A 16,194-nucleotide genomic window follows, 5' to 3' on the forward strand; every position below is an offset into this window, starting at 1 on the left:
AATAATTACTGTTTCTAGAATATACTTATGAGAAGTTTATGAGAAGTTTAAAGAAAGCAACTATATTTTGCTTTCTTTTACTTTTAAAAAGAATTGGCGTATATATTTGGCTTATACTTAAATATGTCCCTCTTAAAAAATGAGTCTATAACACTATTTTTTTTGCTTGATAAAATATTGTTTTATTGGAGAAAATGATTTGATTCTTATGATTGCTGGAATATAAATTTGAATTATATTTAAGGGTTTTTGGACTATTTAAAAAATATTTTAACATCATTCTAAGCTTCTTATTTAAAGGGTTATGGTGATTTATAAAATAAACATCTAGTCAAATATGCTTCAAGAAGATTAATTATCCATTCTCCCAAACACTGTATATCAAAATTTCTATGCACTCGTGTATTTATGACCGTCTTAGTGATCAACTTTTTTACAACAAAACATTACTGTTGCCATGATATTGGATTAATGACTGTGTTTACCTTCACAGTAATGGAAAATATTAAACAATGCAACATTTTAAGCTTGGAGGTCTGACTAATGCTGCAGAACTAGATGAAATTTGCTTAACTCAAGCAGTGTGTCTGAGAAGAATAACAACTCTGAGTCGTGCTATTTGCTGCTCAATGTCAGTAAACAGATTCTGTACCAGCGTGACTATTTTCATTCTTCCTTGTGTACATTAATTCTGTATTTTTAGAGAGGGTATGCAATATAAAGTGTAAGGTTTCTTTAGCTATGATCATAGTTGTGAGCACATTTAGATATGTCAAGTCCCAGTAACATGAGCAGTAGGGTGAAAGGGAAAGATTATTGGGTTTGTCTACTATCTAGAATAAATGTGTCCTCCCTTAGCTGGCTTGCTTAAGGGCAGGTTGTTATGATGGTGAGCAAGATCCAAAGGGATGAAAGTTCAGATCTAGTCTAGGCAGGTTTTGGTGCATGAAAGAAAGATTAATCAATCAATTAAAGTTGACTTTTCATATTAGAGCTAACACTCAAAATCACTGGTGATTTTTTCAAGGAGGACCCTAGACAGGCACTAGATAATGGAAATATGACTCAGTTCCTGGGAGTGACAGCTTCTTCTGGTTACATGGTTTTAGGACAGAGTTCTATTCCTAGCATATCACTGAAGGATCACGTAGAAACATTGAAGAAAAAGTAATAGTCAAATAGATGTGCCCAACACGTTGGTGAAGGAAGGAATGAGAAGAGGAGAAAGAGAAGCTCCTTCAGTATTTGCAAAGCTAAATAAGAAACTCTGTAGGTAACTAGAATTTACCCAAGATACCGGTTTTACTGAAGAAAGACCAATCCAAGACTATATCATCCGGTTGCTAATTTCCTTTTATCTTGTTCAGAATTGACTTAAGAATTAAGAAAGTCTAATTGGGTAAGGGCTGATTTGAGCAGTTCTACTATGATGAACCTAGAAAGTCAGGGGAAAATCAATAAAAATATCCTATCCATTCTTGAATTATCTCATTAAGGGTGGGAACATGATGAGTTATGATTTATAAAACAGCTTAATCTATTTTATAGGCAATATATATGTAGGTTTGGTAGGATTTAATGAATTATGAGATAATTTTCCAAAGTTTGCCTTTAAACTCTGATATAAAAAAAATAGATTCTGTTCAATATTCTGTAATAATGTATATGGGAAAAGAATTTGAGAAAGAATAAATATATGTATGTGCTTCCTTCTCTGGTAGCTCAGATGGTAAAGAATCTGTGCACAATGCAAGAGACCTGGGTTCAATCCCTAGGTCAGGAAGATCCCCTGGAAAAGGGACTGTCAATCCACTTCAGTATTCTTGCCTGAAGAATTCCATGGACAGGGGAGCCTGGTGGGCTACAGTCCGTGGGGTCACAAAGAATCGGTCATGACTGAGTGACTAACACTACCACTTACTACTAACACTACCACTGACTACTACTACTATTACTACTACTACTATGGGCTTCCCTGGTGGCTTAGATGATAAAGAATCTGTCTGTAATGCAGGCGACCGGGGTTCGATCCCTTGGTGGGGGAAGATCCCCTGGAGAAGGAAATGGCACCCCACTCGAGTATTCTTGCCTGGAGAATTCCATGGACAGAGGAGACTGGCGGGCTACAGTCCACGGGATTGCAAAGAGTCAGACACGACTTAGTGACTAAGACACACACAGATATATATATATATATCTGTGTAACTGAATCACTTTGCTATGTACCTGAAACTAACACAACCTTGTAAATCAACTATTCTACAATATAAAATTAAAAAATTAAAAGTAGATTCTGTAAGGAAGAAAGCTTTGCTATAAAGTATCGGTTTCTTTTTTTGTGTTTTTGTTTTGTTTTGTTTTTTTTAGTATCTATCAAGTCTTGGTAACTTTCCACATTTGTACATGCCATCACTAATGACAGTCTCCATGAAAGCCTGTCTTTTTCAACTCAAAACCAAGAACTGGCTCAGAGAAAAAGCCTCAAGCAAGATGTGTTAAATCAACAACATCCCATTAACATGCTTGGGGTAACTTAGAATAACAGGACTTCTAGGCACTCATCAAATGTAAGCATCTATGTTAAAATTTATGGTTGCAATACTCCCTTGAGTATGCATAGGTATCTGCCTCTCCTAGCCTCCATACTTTTAGTATGATACTTAAAGTTTCTTTATCACTGTAAATAGTATTTCTCAAGGCATTAAAATTTTATGGTTTTCATTCAAACTTCTTCACTCCTTTCCTTACTTACATGTTCTAAAGCAGAAATTAATTTAAAATGGAAACAGGCTTATTTTCTCTTTTCTGTACTTGTCATTCTTGTTTACAAATAGACAAGTAGATACATGGAAGCTATGAGCTTTAAGCATTGGAAATATATTCTTCATCTCACACATACACAGAGAATTCATTAATCTTACATTAAGTAACATGCTTAAACATTTAAAAAGTGTTAAGAAAGAACTGATTATGTCATCTGATATTCCATAGTTCTACTCCACTTTCTATAAATTTCTATCTTGCTATCTGGTCATTCATGGTCAAAGACTCCCTATTAGTAACAATGAAATTCAAAAGAAAAAGTATATTTACTATGCAAATGCTATTATTTGTTTGACTTTACTTGACAAGTTGTCGATAAGCTATAACACTTCTAAATAAAAGCAGTTAACGCTGCCTTTTTCTAATTTCTTTAAGAAATCAGTAGAAATGATCATCAGACCTGAATTTGGAGAGTTGATTATCCATATGATGATAAGCTCTTATTGTAATCACTGCACAGCATGTGAGAAGTCATTAGATGAAGTATTGAAGTTCCCAGGTCAGTGACTATAATAAATGTGTAAGTAATACACACTTTGTTAAGAGAAGCACTGATTACCCACTATTGCTTCAATAGAGTTCATTCCATTACCCAGATATACACATACTGAAAAACAACACTGCTGCATCCTTCTTCCAGCCCTTACTTGACCATACCACAGACAAATCAATAACTTACCTAGCTTGTAGAATGAGTAAAGTCTTACCTCTCTTGCTCTCAGTGTCTCTCTTTCATTCTCTAAACCCATCTCTTCAACAAGTCTTCCTTAAAGAACATAAGACCTCTCTCTTCCTATTCCCCGCACGAAAAGCAATGAAACAAGAGCTAACTGTATAAAGCTGTAGTTGTGCAGTTTCTTTGCCTGAGGTAAAATTATGAAGTATTTATAGGAAAACAACGGTGGCCTTCAGTCCAAGCTAGGTTTTCATACTCTTGTCCAACTTTTCCAGTTATTTTTATATTACTCTTGTGTCTCTGCCATAATTGGTCCTGATTTCAGAAGAGAGTAAGCTATGTCATATAAACATCCACACACTTTGATGTGAAAGAAAGTTAAACACTGAAGTATATACAAAGGTTAATTCAATCTCTGCCTTCACAGATTCTGTGATCTACATAGGGATAATACTGTTATTCAGAGTTACTACCCAAATAGCCACAATATCAGGACAAAAAATGTCTAAACACATAGAACATGGGTTGTGACAGAGACTGTAAGCTGCCTGCTTCAGTGTCCAATCTCTTCTTTTAGAATGTTTATGGTCAAGAAGGAAGTTTACATTTACAAACATCCTTTGAGCTAGATGGTGCCATTTCCCTAAATACATGCTGATCAATGAGTTGGAAGTTGCAATATTATATGGAACTTATAGGTGATTAATTTAAAAGAGAGCCAGAATGTAACTTTTGTCTCTCCTCTTTTCTCCTTCTTACTGCTTAGGATGTTCCTTCTGTCAATGAGTCTATTTTGGTCTCTGAGGACATGGGCCACACCCTAGTCTAAGTGAAACTTGAAGCTAGAAAGTCACCATTCCCAACCTAGAGACTGCTCAGATTGGGCCTTTTACGAGAAAGGTTTAAATGTTTATCTCTGCAAAGCACCATTTCTATGATTTCTGTTAGGCACATTTTGAGATTGATGACATATGAGATAAGTATGAACAATGAGTAGGAATAATATGTGACGCTAAACTGGTGGGAGAAGAGTGTTCCAGTTTAAGGGAACAGCGTGTGCTAGAGAGCAAAGTGGCTTTTCAGAAATTGAAAAAAAAAAATCATCTAGCTTTGTGGGAGTGGAAAATATGTGAAGAGAGTTCAGGTCTGGAAGGCCTTGAATCCAGACTGAAAAATAATAGGTAATTGAGTAAGCAGAGACTGCTACAGGTTTCTGCACCAGGAGAGACCTAATTATTCTGTGCTTTAAGAAGATAAATATGGAAACCATGAATGGATGAAAGTAGAAAGGGAAACTCAGCAGAAAGGTGATAAACAGTCGAGGGGTTGTTGCACAACTCAGTAAATATACTAACTCAACTGACTTGTATATTTTAAAAGAGTGAATTTTATGGTATGTGAATAATATATTAATGAAGCTGTTATTTAAAGCAAAAGAGTTAATGGGGTAGACTACAAAGTGGGAGAAGGGCTTTAACTTGGAGACTGGCAGTGAGTGGAAACAAGATGTATAATGATATCTGACATTATCAAATGTATTAACAGGGTTGTCTAAGCTAATATTTCCAGTCCTCAAGATCACCCACTCTTTAGCCCATTACAGTTTTGTTCCTGCATGCCACTGAAACTCCTCTTGTTCACGTACTATTGATGAAAGATTATTATTCATTGGTCTCTTCTCTGTTGCAAAATGTAGGGCTTTCTGTAGCATTTGACATTGCGGAACACCTAACACTTCTTGAAACTCCATCCGTGGCTTGGAAGGTAATCTTTCCTGCATTTCTCACTACCTTTTTTAGATATTTTTAATCAGATTCTGTTAAGGTTCTCTAGAAAATCAGTAGGATATGTGTGTGTGCAGTGTGTGTGTGTGTGTGTGTGTGTGCATGTGTGAATGTATGTGTGTGTTACAGCTTGAGTCTGAAGGCAGCCTAGAGATAGAATTCCCTTGTTCTCAGGATACCTCAATCCAGTTTCTCTTAAGACCAACTGATTGGATGAGGCCCACCCATATTATGACGGATAAACTGCTTCATTCAAAGTTTACTAATTAAGTGTTAATCTCATCTTAAAAAAATCTTCACAGAGATATTTGGTTGGTGTTTGACCAAATATCCAATTATCATAGCCTAGCCAAGTTGATATAAAACATTAGCCATTGTAGACTTCCTCAATAAATATGCTTTTGCCCACCTATCAAAGTAAGTCTTTTCTAGTTTTTTACTCTTTAATTCTCTTTGCTACCTAAATAATATTATACCTTTTATTTAGAAATCAATTGTATATATACCCTTTTAATCAGCAACTGTTTGTATAATCACATATCTGCTATTTTAAAGTTGATTTCTGTGTTATCTGCATTGAAGAGATATGGGTGTATATTGTGTGTCATAAGATATCAATAATATAAACATAGAGAAGTAAAGAGATTGAAAAACAAAATCATGGAAGAGAGACAAATTTAGAGATAAAGAGGATAAAAATAGCCATAACAGACAAGAATGAAACAGAATAAAGCCTGATGTGTCAGGTGGTGAGAAAAACAAAAGGAGCCAGCTTCTGTGTCACTGGGGATACTGTCAGTAGTTACAAATGAATCAGGAAACTCAGAGAAGATGAAGAGTGAGATAAAGGTAGTCAGATTTGGTGACTAGAAGATAATTGGGGATTTTATTGGAAGGAGGCATGGGTTCACTGACATAAAGATGTATAGCAGAAAATGACTTCAATATTTAAAAACAAAAAACCTGCAACAATAGTTGCAAGGGTGGAAAACCTCTAAAATTATTGTGCTTATATGACATGCAAGTTGTTAAACCATCTGCTTATGATCTCAAGAACTTGAGCAAACTGACAAGCCACTCTTCCTCAATTTCCTTTTCAGTAAAATGGGATATATATATATATATATATATATATATATATATATATATACACACACTCAGTTCAGTCAATTCAGTTCCTCAGTCATGTCTGACTCTTTGCGACCCCATGGACTGCAGCACACCAGGCCTCCCTGTCCATCACCAACTACAGGAGTTTGTACCCAAACTCATATCCATTGAGTTGGTCATGCCATCCAACCATCTCATCCTCTGTCATCCCCTTCTCCTCCCGCCTTCAATCTTTCCCAGAATCAGGGTCTTTTCCAATGAGTTACTTCTTCGCATCAGGTGGCCAAAGTATTGGAGTTTCAGCTTCAACATCAGTCCTTTCAGTGAATATTCAGGACTGATTTCCTTTAGGATGGACTGGTTGGATCTCCTTGCAGTTCAAGGGACTCTCAAGAGTCTTCTCCAACACCACAGTTCAAAAGCATCAATTCTTCTGCACTCAGCTTTCTTTATAGTCCAACTCTCACATCCATACATGACCACTAGAAAAACCATAGCCTTGACTAGATGGACCTTTGTTGGCAAAGTAATGTCTCTGCTTTTTAATATGCTGTCTAGGTTGGTCATAATATATATATATGCATGTATATATACATATATATGTATGTATATATAATACTAAAGTAGGTATTTAATATAAATACATATTAAAGGATTATAGTAAGTATTTTATAAAATAGGATCCATCAATTGTTTGATATATAGTGAGACTACCTAGTATTGGCCTTTTGGAATAATGGAATTTCCTATGCAATAATTTTCTCCCCAGAGATACAAATGAACTTTCTTCACACTGTCCCTGTTCCCTCTGTCACTGAAGCTAAAAACAACTGCCAACTGTTTTACTAGTCACTGAGATATATATCAGGTGAAGAGTATCTGTGTTATTATGTGGGGTGAGGGCTTCCCTGGTAGCTCAGCTGGTAAAGAATCTGCCTGCAAAAAGGAGACCCTGGTTCGACTCCTGGCTTGGGAAAATCTCCTGGAGAAGGGCTAGGATACCTATTCTAGTATTCTTGGGCTTCCCTGGTGGCTAAGATGGTAAGGAATCCACCTGCAATGCAGGAGAATGGGATTCAATCCCTGGGTTGGGAAGATCCCCTGGAGGATGGCATGGCAACCCACTCCAGTATTCTTGCCTGGAGAATCCCCATGGACAGAGAAGTCTGGCAGGCTACAGTCTATGGGGTCACAAACAGTAAGTCACACACAACTGAGTGACTAAGCAAAGCACATGTGAAGTGAAGGTAGTATCTTCTCTCATCCAGACTACTATGCTTATATCAGTTTCCTACATACCAACCCGGGCTGGTACATGTTTGTTTCTCAGATCAGGGCTTGATGATATATAGTTAAGATCACACTGAATGAACATCTCACAGGATTTCTCATTTTGGAAACTGTCGACATTTTGTATTGGATAATTCTTTCTTGGGTGGTGGGGAGACCATTTGGCACACTATTTAGCAGCATATCCGCCTCTACTAAGATGTAAGTAACAATCCCCTTTAATGTGACAATCTAAAATGTCTCCAGACATGGCCAAATATCCCCTGTGTGTGTGTGTGTGTATGTGTATGTGTGTGTGTGTTTGTGTGTGCTCGATTGTTTTCTGACTCTGTGACCCCAGAGGCTGTCTCCCACCAGGCTCCTCTGTCCATGGGATTCTCCAGGCAAGAATACTGCAATGGGTAGACATTCCTTTCCACAGGTGTTCTTCCCAACCCAGGGATCAAACCCGGATCTCCTGCATTGTAAGCAGATTCTTTACCATCTGAGCCACCAGGGAAGTTCCTGGGGTAAGTGAAAAATCTCTCCTCTCTCTCAGTTCAGAACCACTGCCCGGTAACCACTCAAATGGACTTCCCTGGTGGCAGGTGAATATTCCACCTGCCAATACAGGGAACACAGGTTCCATCCCTGGGTCAGGAAGATCCCTTGGAGAAGGAAATGGCAACCCACTCCAGTATTCTTGCCTGGGAAATCTCATTGACAGAGGAGCCTGGCGGGTTCCAGTCCATGGGGTCACAAAGAATCAGACACAACTTAGTGACTGAACAGCTACCACCACTGAAATGCAGTGCCCAACTATCTTTTGTGTGGTGTCATTTTATGGATGTTTATATGTATACATGTATATTGCCAGTAGAAAGCATTTTGCCTTTGCTTTATTCAAAATTATCTGTGTCTTTCTCATTGACAGGTCTGGCTAGTTACTAAGAATATCAGTCCATAGCTAGTGGTGGGGATCATGGTACCATCTTTATTTTAGTAAAGCATTCCATTAGAAAGAACAAATTAAGAAATTCAATTGTGTGGAAATCTCTTGTGTCTCCAATAACTATACTCACTAAATAATCCTTGAGTAGCATTTCCTAAATCATTTGTATTACCATCTAATGGTTGTTGCCAGAATCAGAGGAAATTTTTTTTTTTTAGGGAATCCCAGACTATGGTAAGATGAAACATATCCTAATGTGTTTAATGATGCTGAGTATCACACTCTGTGATATTTCTTCAACAGAAAGATTGAAGGTGTTCAAAGTCCTTTAACAAAATGCAAATGATACTCAATAGGTTCACAATACTCAGCTTATATCCTTCCTGGATTTAGCCCTTGTCCAAGCCTATCAGCTTCTCTATACCCTCCAAAAACTCTTGAGAGATTTTTATAAATATTTTTTAACAAAATAACATCAAACATAGAGAATCTCAACTTCCTAATTCTAAGTGCTTTCATTTAGAAGCCCTGAATTTTAAAATCTAGATTCTTATAGACATTAGATATTAATTATTTCAAAATTAGTTATAACCCACCAAAAGCTAAAGAGAAGATAATTTTAAAAAATCAACTTCCTGTGGTGGATTCATTTTGATATTTGGCAAAACTAATACAATTTGTAAAGCTTAAAAATAAAATTAAAAAAATAAAAATTAAATTAAATTAAAAAAAAATCAACTTACCTTCTTTAAAAGCTAATGTTTAATATTAGAGAAGCACGCCGGCTGCGACGGACCTCACAGAAGTGTGGCCGAGAGGAGCTACCCTATGTCCGAGGTCAGGGGTGGCGGGTGTTCTTTGGAAGGAAGGATGCTGAAGCTGAAACTCCAGTACTTTGGCCACCTCATGCAAAGAGTTGACTCATTCAAAAGGACTCTGATGCTGGGAGGGATTGGGGGCAGGAGGAGAAGGGGACAACAGAGGATGAGGTGGCTGGATGGCATCACTGACTCTATGGACGTGAGTTTGAGTGAACTCCGGGAGTTGGTGATGGACAGGGAGGCCAAGTGTGCTGTGATTCATGGGGTGGCAAAGAGTCAGACACGACTGAGCGACTGAACTGAACTGAACCAAATGTTTAATATAAGTTGAAAACCAGGAGAGTGCTATAATGGTAGCAGGATTACCTTCTGTTTTTTTAGTAGTGTTTGAGCAGTCAGTCATGCAATTACTCTGGCTGAAAATTCTTTTCTGGCAATTCTTCTCTTTGAAGATCAAACTCATATGCCATTCATGGAGCTCTTAATGACGTGCCCTCTGTTTGCTACATTTCTATTCATTCTCACTTCCTTTACTTTCCACATTCTCGAGCCACCTGTTCTTTATGTGATGCCCTGAACTGACAGTGCACCTCACGCCTCAGTGCCTTCCCAGTTTGGCTCTCCCCCTTTTTCCTTCATGGAACTAACTCGATATGGATTCATGGCACAACTCAAGTGTAGGCTACTCTGGAGAGTCATCCCTTGGTTCACTTCAATTCTGGATCCAGCGTGCTCCTACAGGTGGCAGCCCTGAGTCTGTGTCTGGCTGACCTCCCACAGCAGTGATCATCCTTGATCTGAAATCCAGCTGCTGTGCTCTGTAATTCATGGCTGCATCTGTGCCAAGGTCACGCTTCTCATAGGCCATGTCTAGTCAGTGACTGAGTGTGGAAGACAAAGGCAGGTCCATCCTGGCAGACTCAGGACTCTGCAAAGTCTGGCTTTGACTCACTGACTCTTGTGTTTGGATCGACCTCCCTGAGACTGCACAGAAGTCCAGGAAACTTTCACCCACTTGTTCCTCCTTCTCTTTGTCAGACTTGCATCATGATCCAACTGCTTCTCAAATTTCTCCATTTCCTCCCTGTATTTACTCACAAGCATTTCCTTTGGGAAAAGCTTTGCACATTTAATCCTGTCTTAGCATCTGCTTCTTGGAGGACCCAGAGTAACACATGCACACCCCTGTGTATATCTCTAACTAGGCCACGATTAGGCTGTACCGCACTTGTGCATTTACCAGTTGGTCTTCTACACTAGACTGTCATCTTCTTGTCCCTGGAGATTGGGCCTTCTTTTTCTCAATCCTCAGTGCAATATTTAGTAAGGATTCAATATGTGTTTGTCAAATGAAAGGCTAAGTCACTCCCTTTACTGAGCTTTCAATCCTACAGACAAATATGACTAAATCCTTTTAAAAAATGGACTTACTGCAAGGCACTCTGGTTGCTATAGGATACAAAAAGCTATTAAGAGTTCCCCACTTCTCAGCTTATAATTTTAGATCTGGAGATAGAAAAATATAAATACATTATGCTCATATAAAGGCATGTATGTATGTGTATGTGTGAAAGAGAGAGAAATTGCACTCTAAGAGATTTAGAGAAAAGAGAGAATCCCTCGAGGTTGGGAAAATTGCATGTTTCCTCAGGGATGGCATTTTACTTGACAAAGTACAGATTGGTTACCTAGGTGTAAAGAAAGGAGTATAAAATAGACAAGGAGAATGGAAAGAGTAAAATCTTGAAGATGAGAGTGCTATGCAGTCTTTGGGCATGGGCAGAGTGTTAATTGACAGAGCATTAGTAGAAGGAGATATCTTTAAATGCCAGGCTAAGGAGATATTTAAAAGACCTTTCCCCTCATTTCTGTACAGTAGCCACCCACACTGGCCTTCTTACTGTTCCAAGAACATTAAGTATGCTTCTGCCTCAGGGCCTTTTCACTTGCTTAGCCTTTGTATCATTAACTTTCTTTTTTTTTTTTTTCCAGTTTTTACTTAAGAATCACTTTCTCAAGAGTAATTTTCTCCTTTCTTGATCATTTTACTTAAGGGTTCAAACTTATTCCAACATTTTCTCTCATGCTTCATTAGCCTCATCACTGATATTCTGCATATTGGGCTTATTTAGTATTTTTAAATATTTTTGAATTTTTATATCTCCATTAAAATGTAAGCTTAATGAAAATGGAAATTCGTAGAGACTTGTCATGTGAAAGAATGGTAATTCCATTGAAAGAAATAGTGAAATCCAGAAGAATAATTACAAGTGGAAAAGAGATAATATTTTAAAATCATATTATAACCACCTTATCCATTCATCCATCTCTCTATATATTTATGTATATATATATTTGTTAATTTTTTAATGTTATACCAATTTTTGTGTGTTTCATCTATTTGTTGAAAATCAGAGTGACAAGTGATGCAGATAGGAATATTTGAATACTTCAGGGACCTCCTGTCATCAGTTCCCCAAAACTTAATGATATTTAAAATCATCTGAAGCCTATTAATAGCTTTTGTCACAGCTCCATGAACTTCTTAAAGTATTTATTTTTATCTTAGATCTGAGTTTTTAAAGATAAGAAAGATAGCTGTGAAGAATATCTAAACCATGATATCTAGTATAATAGCCAAGTGACAATATTTTGCCAAGAATCAGGAAACTAAAGTGTGTCTCAACAAATATTTAAAGAAGAAAGGATGTGAGTAGAAAGAATCAGTTACAATTTTCATTATAGACTGAATCTGAGAAGAAAACAGTAAGAATCCCATGGATATTTTTCCCAAGTTTGGGAATACTGCTGTCAAAAATATTTCTAGAAATTAATGGAATTCCACAGGCTCAAGATTGTTTGGTATTACCAATAGGTAATCAGCCAGAAAAATAAAGACCTTTTTGTACTCTTTAATTGTTATTTCCACCATGATTCTTCTAAACCTTAATCAATACTTCAAACCTCAAACTTCAGTAAAGCCTTGTTGCCTTATCTTGACTCACCATTTCTATGGATATACATAATAACAGTTATTTTAGGGACCAGTTTTTCTAACTGCTCATGCTGCTAAATTACTATGGAAATAATTTAATTCAAAGAGTGGTTTCGCTTAGAAAATGCAGAGTGCTCAGCTGGCTCTTATTCAGAAGCCTACAGTAGTAACTGCTTCCTCTAGTTCCCATTGTGATATCAGGCTCCTCACATATTTTAATGGGTACTGGAAGTAAAATAAATATAGGTTTATTTGATGAGTGCCTGTTTGGAATTTTCAAATGAAAAGAACAAAAAACATCCTAGTTTTCATTTCCTCATCAACTATTTTTAAAAACACACAGAGAATGAGATGGTTGAACATAACACTTTTTATTGCAAAAGTGAGTCATTATTGTTTTTGGAATATTAGCTTTCCTTTCTAATGATGAGTTTTCACACTGAATTAAAAAGGAGCACTTCAATTCAATTTCCTTGATTTATTTAACATGTGATTTTTGTAGTCCCAGAAAATTGCATTCTTATATTCCAAGTCCCCCAATCTCTTTTTTTTAAAGATCAAGTATTCTGAGAAAAAAGTTTTGCTTTATGTACCTAACTAAGCCTCCTCCAAGAAAACTTCAGAGTCATTTTCCTTTTTTGATTACTTTTTAAGAACCAAGCACAGTACAAATTTTCAGCCTTTGATATACCAGATTACAGGGGAAAAAATTAGACTATCATGTTGCTGCTCAGATGTATAGACAATGTGCTCACCAAGAGCAAATCACCTCATCCAAGGACAATTTGCAGTCATTCTATTTTCTTATACCATTTTGAATCCCAGGCAACGGCCTTAATTATATCTATATTGTTTCAGTAATGAGAAAGAGATTTGAGAACAGATGAAATGTTTCTTCTCAGGGATATCATCAGCCCTGGTTGCTAAGAGACATTCAGTTTTTCTTAAGCTACCAAATTAAGTAAAGTCTTGGTCAGTTACAATCTTTTCTTTCACTTTATTTATTTATTGAAGTATAATTGATTTACAGTGTTGTCTTAATTTCTGCTGTACAGCAAAGTGATTCAGTTGTATATATGTGTGTATACGTATATATATGGACTTCCCTGGTGGCTTAGATGGTAAAGAGTCTGCCTATAATGCGGGAGACCCGGGTTCAATCCCTGGGTCAGGAAGATCTGCTGGAGAAGGAAATGGCAACCCTCTCCAGTATTCTTGTCTGGAAAATCCCTTGGAGGGAGGAGCCTGGTAGGCTACAGTCAATGCAGTTGCAAAGAGTCAGACATGACTAAGTGACTTCACTTTTCTATGTATATAAATATTCACAGTTATATATATATATGTGTGTGTGTGTGTGTGTGTGTGTATATATGCCTTGTAATGCTGTGTTAGTTTCTTCTGTACAACGAAGTCATTCAACTATATGTATACATATATCCCCTCCCTCTTCAAGCTCCCTCCCACCCAACTCCCCACATCTCACCCATCTAGGTCATCACAGAAAACCAAGCTGTTATAATCTATATGACTATTAGCAACTTAAAATAAAAACATAATTCTGACACATGAATAAAAAGTTTCCCAATGGATAAAACATCATTAGACATAAAAATAAATTTGCCCTGTTGGACATGAATAATTATGACATTAAAATTTTATTTTTAAGTTTTGCCTGATTTCTCTTCTCTTATTTATAATCTGATAATCCTAAGCTTTATTGAGTGTTTCCTTTGTGCCAGTATATATACTAAGGACTTAGTGTACAAGATTTTACTTGATGTACAAAATCGCCTAGTGGAGTAGATACTATCATGATGGCCATCTATCGTTTAGTTTTCACATAACATCACACAATTATTACATAGAAAGGGCTTGATTCAAAGGAGGCAGTCTGTTTCCAGAATTCAAGTTCTGAATTATTCATTATATTGATCAGCCTTATGAAGAATTTTATAGTAACTTTTTTAGAGGGTGATAAAATCATACAATTATTAAATAAAAATCATCAAATTGCAAGAGAGCTGCTAAATAATAGAGGTATTATTTCACCTTTGTATTATGTACTTTAAATTATAACACACTATATATTTTCCTTTAAAAAGTTAAAACATTACTATGATGAAGAAGCCTTCTTTGATTATGCTTCCCAGTACAACTCTAACATGGTGAACATGTTTAGGGTAAATACTTTATCTGGTCAAAGGTCTTGTTAGCAGCAATTCTGGAGACACCTGGAGAATTTAGGAAGGTACCCACACTGAACTGTCATAACTTGACTCTTTCTTGGGTTTATCGTGTCTCCCATCCTACAGTATACATTGTGTACAGGACACATCATCAAGTACTCTTGACCATGTGAGGTAAACTCTGGTAGATATCTAGATTAGATGAAGTACAGGGCTTTTACCTTACTTGGCTTATAGGCAGAGATTTATTCTCCTAGGATTTAAGGCACTTAAACGTTATCATCGGAGAACGCAATGGCACCCCACTCCAGTACTCTCGCCTGGAAAATCCCATGGACAGAGGAGCCTGGTGGGCTGCAGTCCAAGGGGTTGCTAAGAGTTGGGCATGACTAAGCGACTTCACTTTCACTTTTCACTTTCATGCATTGGAGAAGGCAATGGCAACCCACTCCAGTGTTTTTGCCTGGAGAATCCCAGAGACAGAGGAGCCCGGTGGGCTGCCGTCTGTGGGGTCGCACAGAGTCGGACACGACTGAAGCAACTTAGCAGCAGCAGCAGCAGCAGCAAACATTATCATTTGCAGTTGTATACTTGCTTGTGAGGTGGTGCAACAAGCAATTATCCTGACTATGATAATATCATAAGTTATAAGATTTACTAATGTCCTGCTTTATAGCTTGATATTCGCTGTCCAAACACAGGAAAAGACATTTACCATCATTAAATCTAAGAAGTTTTTATCAAAAGGAACTAACAAAAGCCAAATACCAAGAATGTGCAAGTAATTCTCATAAATGAGCTTCAAAAAAGTGAGATTTATCAATCAAAATACCATAAAATTAGAAACTAACTTCAAAAAGTTAGAATTATTTTATGTAATTGGTAATTTTTTAAAAAAACTAGGTAATTCTTTGGCTACTGAAAAATTGCTGTCCTAATAACTGAATTATAATGTAAGAAGTATTTGTTTAAAAGTCTGAAGATAGTAGTCAAAAGCTAATCAGATAGAAATACAGAATTCTAAATATAATTATTAAAATAATTGAAAAATTGAAAAAAACTGTATTTTAATGTAACTGGAACAGTACAATAAAAATGTTAGCACATGTGAGATTATCAGTGAAAAATATAAAGTTGAAATCAGAAATTAATTCCATAAGACGACCGATAAATTTAAAAGAGTTACTTCTTTGAAAAGAGCAGAAAGTATAAATGATCATCTCAGAAAAGCAGAAAAAGACCATATCGTTATATTAAATAAATAAATACTTGGAGTCTGAACAGTTCACTTTTGAATAATCTGTGGGTCAAAGAGAAAGTCTCAAGGATAATTAAAAAACAATACATTAGAGGGATGGTATGGGGAGGGAGGAGGGAGGAGGGTTCAGGATGGGGAACACATGTATACCTGTGGCGGATTCATTTTGATATTTAGCAAAACTAATACAATTATGTAAAGTTTAAAAATAAAATTTAAAAAAATAATAAATAAATTGAAGCAAGCTTTAAATGGAAATACATCATAACAAAGTTTGTGTGACACAGTTAAAGCTACTTAGAAGGAAATTTATAGAACTA

General features: G+C 36.5%; 1 long non-coding RNA gene across 1 annotated transcript in view; it reads right to left on the reverse strand.

The window, feature by feature from the left end:
* Window positions 1-3,717, reverse strand: part of LOC147371388 (uncharacterized) — a 28,340-nt gene extending 24,623 nt beyond the window's left edge. The window contains exon 1 of the long non-coding RNA XR_015164739.1: window positions 3,531-3,717. This is a non-coding gene — a long non-coding RNA (uncharacterized LOC147371388). The remainder of the gene's footprint in view (window positions 1-3,530) is intronic.
* Between the last annotated feature and the right edge of the window lie 12,477 nt (window positions 3,718-16,194).

This window comes from Bos grunniens, chromosome 5, assembly GCF_055505025.1.
Source record: "Bos grunniens cultivar Pamir isolate PY7600 chromosome 5, Bosgru_T2T1.0, whole genome shotgun sequence".
Taxonomy (NCBI): Eukaryota; Metazoa; Chordata; class Mammalia; order Artiodactyla; family Bovidae; genus Bos; species Bos grunniens.